The sequence below is a fragment of the Rhincodon typus genome, chromosome 25, assembly GCF_021869965.1.
Source record: "Rhincodon typus isolate 14 chromosome 25, sRhiTyp1.1, whole genome shotgun sequence".
NCBI lineage: Eukaryota > Metazoa > Chordata > Chondrichthyes > Orectolobiformes > Rhincodontidae > Rhincodon > Rhincodon typus.
The window spans coordinates 38,182,775-38,194,123 of record NC_063356.1 but is presented as its reverse complement, the minus strand read 5'-3'; positions in this window follow the sequence as shown (position 1 = coordinate 38,194,123).

Below are 11,349 nucleotides of genomic sequence, written 5' to 3'. Positions count from 1 at the left end.
TCATAGAGTCATACAGCACGGAAACAGACCCTTTGGTCCAACTCACCTGCACTGCCTAGATATCCCAATCTGATCTGGTCACATTTGCCAGTATTTGGTCCATATCCCTCCAAACCCTTCCTATCCATATAACCATCCAGATGCCTTTTAAATGTAGGGGGCCAAGCAAAAAGAAATAATGGAGTTGTGCATATGAAAAAAAGTCATGTGTATTCCAAAAATGTGTTGAAAAGAATGTTGATCTCCACTAATTTCTCTGCATCTGATTCTTCACACTTTCCTTTCAGTAGGGCAGGGCATGTGGAGTCTGATATGACGTTATCACCTGCCAAGATTCAGATCACTTCTGCCCTCTCTGTCCCTAATTCTGGTGGTGAGCACTTGGCAAAGGACTGGCAGGATGCCACTGTGGAATTCCTCTTCCTCACTGCACTCAGGAAGTACTGCATAGCTATGGCATGGACTCACTAAGGACGCAGTCACCAACATTTGGAAAGATCTCAACGCTGAGATGGAGCAGTGTGCAGAGGTGCCAAGGGACACTACCAAGAATTTCAAGATTAATTTTGTTTATTTTAGTTTGAGGTTTCTCCTCTCTTGGAGATGGCATGTCAGGAGGGTGCAGACCCTCAGCTGGTGGGCTCTGGTGCCACACACTTACGACCATTCTTAATGTGTACATCCGTGCAGGGGATATCAGTCAGTTAATGGGCTGCAAGGCCCATTTTCAGCAAACCTAATCTTGTCCTTGCCCGCGGAGTGATACTGTTCTCAGACGTGTCTGTGTCATTTTATCACTTGTGTGCTGAAGCATTTGTTAGCGATTTTTGTATTGCTTCATGGAATGTTAGCATTTCTGGATGGGTCAGCATTTATTGCCCATCCCTCATTGCCCTGGAGAAGGTGGTGATTAGAATTAGAATTAGGTTTTATTGTCACGTTTACTCATGCATGAAAGTACAGGAGTACATGAAAAGTGTAAAAGATAAACCTTACAGTCCTTCTATAGCCTGCACTCGCTCCACACTGGGGGCTTTCTACACATGGTCTCACTGTCCCCTGCGCTTGGCCAATCCCAGCCAGGTTCGCAAGTTGCTGACCATCACCCGTGACAGGCTGACTGCACCGGACCCCCATCTGCTGACTGCTCCAGGCTCCCATCCTGCTTGCCGTCCCACTCCACACCCTCGCCTGCTGCAATGCTCTGTTGCCGTCAATGCCAGTCTCTCTACAAGGTAAGTTTAAAAAACAAGCTAAAATATTTTTTAAAAAGAGGAAGAACGAGAAAAGTGAAAAAAAGAGAAGAGTACGGAAAGGGCGAAACGCGGGCTGAGCCTGGACGTTGCTTTCTCCACCAACTTCAACTTGTAATGATGGTGAGCTGGCTTCATGCACCATTGTAGTCCAGGGGTATAGGGACTCTGACTGTGCTGTTGTGGAGATTTAGGATTCTGACCCAATGCCAGTGAAGGAACGGCGATTTATTTCCAAGTCAGGGTGGTGAGTGGTTTGGAGGGGGGATCTTGCAGGTGGTGGTGTTCCCATGTATCTGCTGCCCTTGTCCTCCTGAGTGGCAGAGGTTGTGTGTTTGGAATGTGCTGCCTAAGGAACCTTGGTGAGTTCCTAAAGTGAATCTTGTAGAAGGTACACACTACTGCTACTGCACACCAGCAATAGGGGAAGTGAAAGTGGAAGATGAAGGTGCAAATGGGCTGCTTTTTCAAGATGATGTCAAGCTTCTTGAACACACACTTAAAACACACTTTATTCATAGACTCTAGTTAAAATACAACAATAGAAAGAATACAGAAAAGTATTGGCTTAGCTGTAACCCTATTTAAATACTTAACAAATTAATAGATACAGTGACTATTATTAATTAATTGTTCCAATACAGTAACATCCCAGAGTTGCAACCTTCCTGGCAAGTGGGGATTATTCCATCGCACTCCTGACTTGTGCCTTGTAGATGGTGGACAGGCTTTGGGGCGTCAGGAGGTGAGTTACTCACCACAGGATTCCTAACTTCTGCTTTTCTCGCCACAATAATTATATGAACTGGCTCTCTTCAATAGTGACCCCCAGGATGTGGATAATGGGGAATTCAGTGATGGGAATGCCGTTGAATGTCAAGGGGCAATGGTTAGATTCTCTCTTTCATTGCCTGGCACTTGTGTGGCACGAATGTTACTTGGCACTTATCAGCCCATACCTGGATGGCATCCAACTAATCCTTTGGGCATAGTTATCTAATGGCAGTGAGGAATGTGCCCAGACTTTACAGTTAGTGGGACAATGAGTTCACTAGTGCCCAGATTAATCAACTAGCAGTACAGAGGAGGGGTTGGGTTTTACTGTGAGAGGTATCTGTCGGGCCCCTTGCTAGCATAGTGTGACTCACTTGTGTAGACTATGGAGCAATTACAAGTTGATTACTTCAAATACAGAGCTAAAACTGATTTATAGATTAATAAGGTTGAGGCCCCAGCACATCTTATGCTATAATTACTTGACTGAATGTTGGTGTGGATTTCGACATTTGCCAGCTGGAGACGCTGGGATCCCAGAGGTCCGACTTGCAATGTCCCAGAACCCCAGGGAGCTGCACCCATCCCACCCTGAGATCCACACACCGTGCTATACCTTGCCAAGTGCACACTCCCCGCCTTTCTCTCCATCAGCACCACCTCACATTATCTCAAAGCTGTTCCAGTCTCCAGTTCCATTTCATTCCTCATCTCATTTGACTCTTTAACAAGAAACTGTTTCTCTTCCTTTCAGATGTTAAAGGTACTGACATCCGTCCCCTCCCCATCCCTCTGATGCCATCACTCCAACTAATCCACTTCTTGCCATGTATTCACTTCACCCTTAGACCTTCCTCTCTCTGAGGGTGAATGACCTGTGCTCAGCAAAGGACTTAGCTTTATCCCTTTTGTTGTGGGCTAGACCAAACTCCCTCAAACTATATTCAGAAGATAGTCTACACTCTAACTTTTTCTTATTTGTAGGTAAGTGTAAGGTGTTGTGTTCCAGATGCATTTTGATTGGTCAAACTACCAGATTGGAAGCAAAACATACTTTATTCATACACTCTAGTTAAAATACAACAAAGGAAAGAATAAAGAAAAGAATTGGCTTAGCTGTAACCCTATTGAAATACTTAACAAATTAATATATACAGTAACTATTATTAATTAACTGTTCCAATACAGTAACATCCCAGAAAAACACCCTCGGCAAAAGACAAATTCAGAAAAAAACATTGTCTCACATACAACACCAGTAGCAGGAAGAGAACCCCCAGCTTTTGGCTGTAACTGAGGGAGGAAAAAGAAGTAGCTTTCACTTCTTCAAGATCTCAGCAGCAACTGCTGAAAACTAAAACTAAAAAGTCCTGGTTCTGTGGTAGCTTGACAACACCCATTCAGGCTGCTTCTATTGTTCCAACTTTTACAAAAATCCCCAAGGCCTCACAAGCTGTTTGGGTATTCAATAGATAGCTCAGCACCTCTGCCTTAAAACTTCTCTTCAAAACAAACCAGGACAAAATACACCTCTTAAAGCCATAGTAGCATCCTACTTTATGCCCCCAGTAGTTATGAAGCAGAGCCATATCAGACTCATTATTTTAACTCTGTTTCTTTTCCCTCAGATGTTGCCAGACATAATGAGTTTCTCCAGCATTTTCTGTGTTTGCTATGTCCCAGAATGATCTCATACACTCAACCTCCTGTCTATCATTCCACACCCATTGGCTTCTCTCTTTAGGCATGTTGCTTGGTGAGAAATGAAGTACATTAGCAGAGAGACTAAGTGTCCTCTGGTGACTGTCATGTATATTTTCATGGCTACTCTCAGGATAGAGGCTGGAAAATGCATCACTCGACTGCTTTCTGCTTTGGGCACTGCTGCAGAGTGTAATGAGATTACTAAGTAAGAGGAGGAAGAGGTAAGGGTTTAATTGAAGCTCTGAAATAGCCTGCAGCCTATTATATTGGTGTTAAAGCAAGGCTGAAGTTCTTAAAGCAAAATGATGTGTTAAATCTGTACATACATAATGCAGATAACCCCAGAACAGTCCTCCTTTTGTAATCTCCCTTCGTATTGTATACTCTGTTCAGAATTGAGAATTATTTCTGTTTTATATGTACCTTGCCTTTAAGAGACTTCACCTTACAGACTTCAAGTGTTGTGTGTCCATGTTTTGACTGTTCCTGCCAGTTTGGCTGCTATGGGTTTGCGTACACAAATGAGCTGGTTGCACTAATATCTGTTTCACAACTTAAAATGTGTTTTAATGTTTTAAATAAGCTTACCTGCGGAGTTAATCAATTCCTGATGAGCAATTAAAAATTTGACTATTATCTTTAACATGTCATGGTGAACAGCAGTGAAAAACATCATGTGGATGAGGCCTATTGTGGTTGGTCGGTCAGTAAATATGTTAGTCTACAGATAGAATACATAGTTGGCAGCTTAAAATCAGGCTGAGACACTTTCAATTTCTTTGTTTGTCAGAGAGCATTGAAAACACAGTTCTTCTAGACTGAAGAATTGCATAGATATTTTGGATATTATTTATGCCTCGACCAGCATCATTACATGCTCATCCTTTCTGTTTGTGGGATCTTGCTGTGCACAGATTGACAACCATGTTTGTTAGAACAGTGACTTTATTGACTATACAGGGCCTTGGGACATAGTGAAGTCACCTAAGTTCTTGCTTGTTTTTGAAGACTAGTTTCCCACTGCTGTTCAATTTCCTTCATGTGAAACTGAAATATTTTCTAAGACAATGGAAAATAAAAATTGGCACAGTGTAAAATTGGCTGCCAGGTGTGTCTGCCCCCAATGGCTTAGGAACCAATTTCACCCTCCAGTAAGTCCTGATGAAGGGTCCTGACCCGAAACGTCGACTTTCCTGCTCCTCTGATGCTGCCTGACCTGCTGTGTTCCTCCAGCCCCACACAGTGTTGAATCTTACATCATAGGAGGTTTGTTTACTTTTCTGTATCATTTGGATGCTGCAGCTTGCTGTCTGGCCCTCTCTGTCTCAGTATTAGGCGACAGCTCAGAAATATTCAGCCTGTCTGAAGCTAACAGGCCTGAATGACAGGCTAGTCACCCTGAGAGTTGAACTTTTACCAGGATGAAGCAGGCAAGAGTGATTGATAGTTAAACCCCAGGGCCTTGCCCTGACCCAGCAGAAGTGAGTGAGTGTGAGTGACAGGCAGATCTAGCTGGGATGCCTCCTAACCCTGGTAAAGGCCAGTGAGCTGCCTGACAAGTAGTCTTGCGCCTTGCAGTGTGCTGACCTGCTCATTAGCAGGTTTAGAAGCTCCTACTAACTCTGCCCATCCTGCTCAACTTTCGAAACTCGTGTTTCTTTCATGAACTCGCGATGATCGGAGCGGCTACAAGGTCAAAGCTTTCATTTTAATGTCCTTTGATGCTCCTGTGAGTTGCAGCTGGAGAACACCATCCCCCGCACACCTGTGTCTCCTGAACAGGATCCGTGAAATATCAGGCACTGCCCACCAAACATTGTCTACCCTGTTCATTTATTTTCCTTGTTTTATGGCACAGCAACTGTTGTTAACTTGCAGTGAGGCAATAGCATTCACAGTAAGATAGCAGCCTCATAGTCTGCAACTGAAATTTGGGGGTTTTACTGTTAGACCTGATTCTGCTGCCGAGATGATATTAGCTATGTTGATAAGGTCCTGAGAAGTATCAGAGTGTAGGAATTGGGACAGTTTTTCTGATGGCCATAGAGTGGTTATTCCTGTATAGATAGGAGTTGCTAATGGGTACCCTGTTGTAGCAGACTCTGAATGTTGAATTCTCCTCTGGGCAGTTCCTCTATGCCGGCAAGCCTTTAACAGTTTCCATTTAAACCAGTGAACTTGGAGGGCTCTGGTGATATTAAGTGAAATAATTGCATTAAGTATAGGAGTTGGGAGGCCGTGTTGAGGCTGTACAGAACATTGGTTAGGCCACTTTTGGAATACTGCGTGCAATTCTCGTCTGCCTGCTATAGGAAGGATGTTGTGAAACTTGAAAGGTTTAGAAAAGATTTACAAGGATGTTGCTAGGGTTCGAGAGTTTAAGCTCTAGGGAGAGGCTGAAAAGGCTGGAGCTATTTTCACTGGAGTCTTAGAGGCTAAGGGGTAACCTTAATAGAGGTTTATAAAATCATATGGGGGGCATGGATAGGGTGAACAGCCAAGGTCTTTTTCCCCAGGGTTGGGGAGTTCCAAACTAGAGGGCATAGGTTTAAGGTGAGAGGGGAAAGATTTGAAAGAGACCTAATGGGCACCTTTTTCACACAGAGGGTGGTGCATGTATGGAATGAGCTGCCAGAGGAAGTGGTGGAAACTGGTATAATTACAACATTTAAAAGGCATCTGGATGGCTATATGAATAGGAAATGTTTAGAGGGATATGGGCCAAATACTGGGACTTGATTAATTTAGCATATTTGGTCGACAAGGGCAAGTTGGACCGCAGGTCTGTTTCCAGGCTGTACAGCCCTATGACTATTACTCAGGAAAAAAAAAGTTAGACTATTAAATACATAGAAACTATTAAGCTATTCCTCCTCTAGACCCCTTATGAACCCGGATCTGACTCCCAGTGTAAGATTACCGGAAAATCCAGGCCATAGTCACACCAGTGTGGAGTTTTGTCCTTGAGTACAATGCAGAAATTTCACCAAAATATCACCCAGTGTGGCATTCAACTGGCTGTTGTCAAGTTAGCCAGATATCCTCATGGTCTCACTGGTTTAATATGGGGACAAATTCATGCAAACAGTCTGGGTTCAAGCAAACATTTGAGCACATTTCTGCATGGAGTCTTTCCATCATCATTCACCCACACAATTCACGGTGTGTTTAAGAAAACTGAATTGACAGTTTTTAATGTGGATTTATACTTTGTCAAATACACTGAATCAAACAATAAATGCAGCACAGCTCTCAAGCAAAATTGGACTTCCTTTTTATTACTCTTTGATGGGATGAAAGCATCACTGGCAAGGCCAACATTTATTGTCCATTCCCCAAAGGGCATTTGAGAGTCAACCACAACCACATTGCTGCAGGTCTGGACTCACATGTAGACCAGACCAGGTAAAGATGGCAGTTTCCTTCTTTAGAGGACATTAGTGAACCATTTGGATTTTTTCCCTGGCAATGATTTCATGGTCATCATTAGACTTTTAATTCTAATATTTTTTTCTTTTATTAAACTCAAATTCCACCATCTGCCATGGTGGAACCCTAGTCCCCAGAACATTATTTGGGTCTCTGGATTAACAGTCTGGTGATAATGCCACGAGGCCATCGTCTCCCTGCAGCTCAACGAATTAAGAGACAAAGAGATAGTGATTTTCTTTCTTGCTGCGTGAGTGTTTACTCAAAATTTTGACACACGTCCCCAGGCACAATTGGAAAAAACTGGTGGGACCAGTTTGAGGGCAGAAATTCATCAGGACTGACAATTCGGTGGATGGGCATAAATGAAGGAGGAATTTGAATTTTGAATTAGCTTCACTGTCGCATGTACTCACATGAGTGCAGTGAAAAGCTTACAAGTCGCCATTTCACGGCACCATCTTAGATAAAAAGGTATCCAGGTCCGGGTTCTCGTTATAATGCAGAAAAATAAAGAAAACAAAGTTAAGAAGTTAAACATTACTAGAACGAAGGGATACAGTTTAGAAATAAGATCATGATTCATTAAATTTTGACATCAACTCCACTTTATAACCTTTAACTCCCTTCTCAATCAAGAATCTATGTAACTTAGACTTAAAAGTGTTCAAAGACCCTGCCTCCACTGCTTTTTGAGGAAGAGAATTCCAGAGACTGAAGACTCTGAGTAAGAAAACTCTCCTAAACTCTGTCCTGAATGGGAAGCCTTTTATTTCTAAACTGTATCCTCTCATCCTAGTCTATCCTACAGCACGGAACAGCAACCAGATTGTTGTATCCTTTCAGGGAACCTGAGTTCGATTCCATCCTTGGGCAACTGTCCAGGTGGAGTTTGCATATTCTCCCCGTGTCTACGTGGGTTTCCTCCAGATGTTCTGGTTTCCTCCCACAGTCCAAAGATGTGCAGGTTAATGGATGGTCCATGCTGATTTTCACATAGTGTTCAGGGATGTGTAGGCTATGTGTAGCCATGGGAGATGCAGGGTTATAGGGATGTAGTGGGTCTGAGAGGGATGATCTTTCAGACGGTCGGTATCATCTCGATGGGCTGAATGGCCTGCGTCCACACTGTAGGTATTCTATGCTATGATTTAAGTTAGAAGACCAAAGTTGCACAAAATACTCCAGATACTTTCTCACCAAGGCTCCATATGGTTGCAATAAAACATCTCTACCTTTACATTCCATTCCCCTAGCAATAAATACAACAACTGTTATTTTGCCTTCTAATCACTTGCATATCAACATTTTGTGATTCCAAGATATTCATATCCCATTGCACAACTGTGTTCTGCAACCTCTTGCTAGTTAAATAAAATAGTGCCTAAATTATTCTTTCTGCCAGGAGAAGGGTTCCTGTATTATGTGCCATGTGACAGTCTTTTGCCCAGTCACTCACATATGGATATACAAACTAGATACAGGAATTGGCCAATGAGTTTTTCAAGACTGCTCCACCATTCATTGGACCGAAACTGACTGTTTTTGGTTAAGTCCACGTGGTGCTGAGGCTTCTGGAGGCTTAGCACAATTTCCCACTCTATCTTAGAAAACCCGTCTCATTAACTATCCAGTGTGGAGCTGGAGGAACACAGCAAGCCAGACAGAATCAGAGAAGTAGGAAAGTTGATGTTTTGGGTCAGGAAGGGTCCCAAGGGAAGGGCACTCACAGGCCTGTCTCCCTTACTGTACCTGGCTCCGTGTGCAATGCTCTTTCCCATTAAAAGCCCTAACATCATTGGACGCAGTCCCCCTCCCTCACAGCCCCGGTCACATTACCTCGACCCAGTCTAAGTGTGCGTGTAGCCATTTCCTTCCCCATTGAGCACTTTGACTATCCAACCCGATGGAAGGTGATGATGAATAGTCTTCAGTCAGTGAGACCTCAACCATCCAGATCCCCCTCCTGGCAGCACTTTCCATCAATCCCAGGGCCCCAACCACTCCATTAACATGAGGCTGCATGTGGCCCACCTTTCAGTACCCCCAGACCCTGATGTACAAGGTAAACACGCCAGCTGTGGCCATACATTGATTCTCCCTTCCTGACCATGGATAAAGCCCCTCCTACATGACCACTTTCCCATCCATGCTTGCATGGGCATCCATGCCCACCCTTGCAGATACAGTTCCCCACCCCCCAACCCCCACTGCGTCATTGTCATATCCCCTTCCCCCAGTCCTGAAGAATAACTTGCCAAGTCTACTTCCCACTTGTCCCCCCGCGGCCCCCGCGAATCCCTTTTCCCTTACTTTCTCTAGATGGACCACGGGTCAACCCGCTCACCCCGAGCAAGCTAATCAGACAGCCTTGGGTGAGATGTGCCCAGATTCCTGACTGGTTGCTGTTCACCTCCCTGACTACATTAGCTCTATGACGAGGTGAGTTAAGTTATTATTGAGGCATTTAACAAGCAATAATCTCCCCTAATTAAGAACTTGCTGCTGCTTAGTGAAAAACCACCTCAGTACATGTCAAAAGCATAAAAAATGAAAAGCGATGGCTCCAATGTTGAGATCAGCATCGTCAGACTTCGCATATGATTCGATCGCAAATTTCACCATAGACCATTTTGCTCAGATCCCAATGAAGATTCTGAGGAATAAGATCACAATTGATCTAAATGTGGCTTTAACTCCACTTTCATACTGAGCCCCAACCTTTGAATCTCCTTTTAGTCCAGAATCTATCTGTCTGCATGGTTTAAAATGCACGGTCTGTGCCCATCCCTTCTGCTCTGCGGAGTGGCTGGGGAAAAAGCTCTTGCTGCTGTTGCTGCATTTTTTTTTCCTTCTTTTCTTCGTTCACTCATGGACATGAGTGTCACTAGCTAGCCAGCATTTATTACCCGTCCCTAGTTGCCCCTTGAGAAGGTGGTGGCGAGCTGCCTTCTTGAACTGCTGCAGTCCTCATTTTATAGGTTGACCAACAATGCCCTTAGAGAGGGAATTCCAGGATTTTGACCCAGCAACAATGAAGGAACAGTGATATATTTCCAGATGAGGATAGTGAGTGGTTTGGAGGGGAAGTAGCCGGTGGCAGTGTTACGATAAGGACACAAAGAATCTGCAGGGAAATATACATATGTTGAGTGATTCTGAAACTCTCAAGCAGATCTCCTCTCAGCCTTCTTCTTTCGAAGGAGAACAGGCCCACCTTCTTCAATCATTCCTCGACACTGAAGTTTCTCATATCTGGAACCATTCTAGTAAATCGCCTCTGCACTCTCTCCAATGCATTCACATCTTTCCTATAAATGGTACCCAGGACTGTACACCATACTCATTCTTAGGTCTAATAAGTGTCTTGTACAAGTTCAGCATCACCTCCTTGCTCTTGTACTCTATGCCCCTGTTAATAATGCAGAGAATACCGAATGCTCTATTAACTGCTCTCCTCACCTGCGCTGTCACTTTTAACAATCTATGCAGAACGGTCTGTGCACATATACACCCAGATTGAGCAGGAATACAGGTGCAAAGAAACCTGAAGATACCTAATGTTCTGCACGCTCTGTTGTGTCAGCAATCAGTCCACAGAGTTCATTGGATTAGGCTAGGCCCCAGATGTTAAACAAAAATTGCCACATTTAAATGGGCCTCATAGTAAATGATTGTGACAGTCAAACCTGAGTCACTATTTTAAATCAGTCGTTGCTGCCTCAGAGCTCACAAGGCCAATTGTTTGTCTCGTGACCACACCGGAGACTGCGGCCTACGGTTTGAGAAGGCCCATCCTCAAGGTTTCGTCACAGGAGTTGACAAATCCAATTGTCCCCGGCGCTCCCCCCCAACCAACCTGGTCAAATGAGTGAATGCCCCCATTAGAGAATGTGATGGGAGTGTTTACAAGAAGAGAGAGCATATTGGTGAGAACATGAAAAACTATTTATGAAAGGTCTTCCTCCTGGATCGTTTGCAGACACACCTGGATTAATCCTTAACTCCTGGAGATCCCAGGATAATTGGGGAGGGTCAGCATCAGCAAGTAAAAGCAGGAGAATATGGAGTGAGAGCAGAAGTTGAGTTTGGATGTGATGGCCATCACAATCAATCAGCTGACCAATTCTCTCTCACTATTTTCACACATCCACACCTCACTCACTAACTTCACACATCCACACATCAC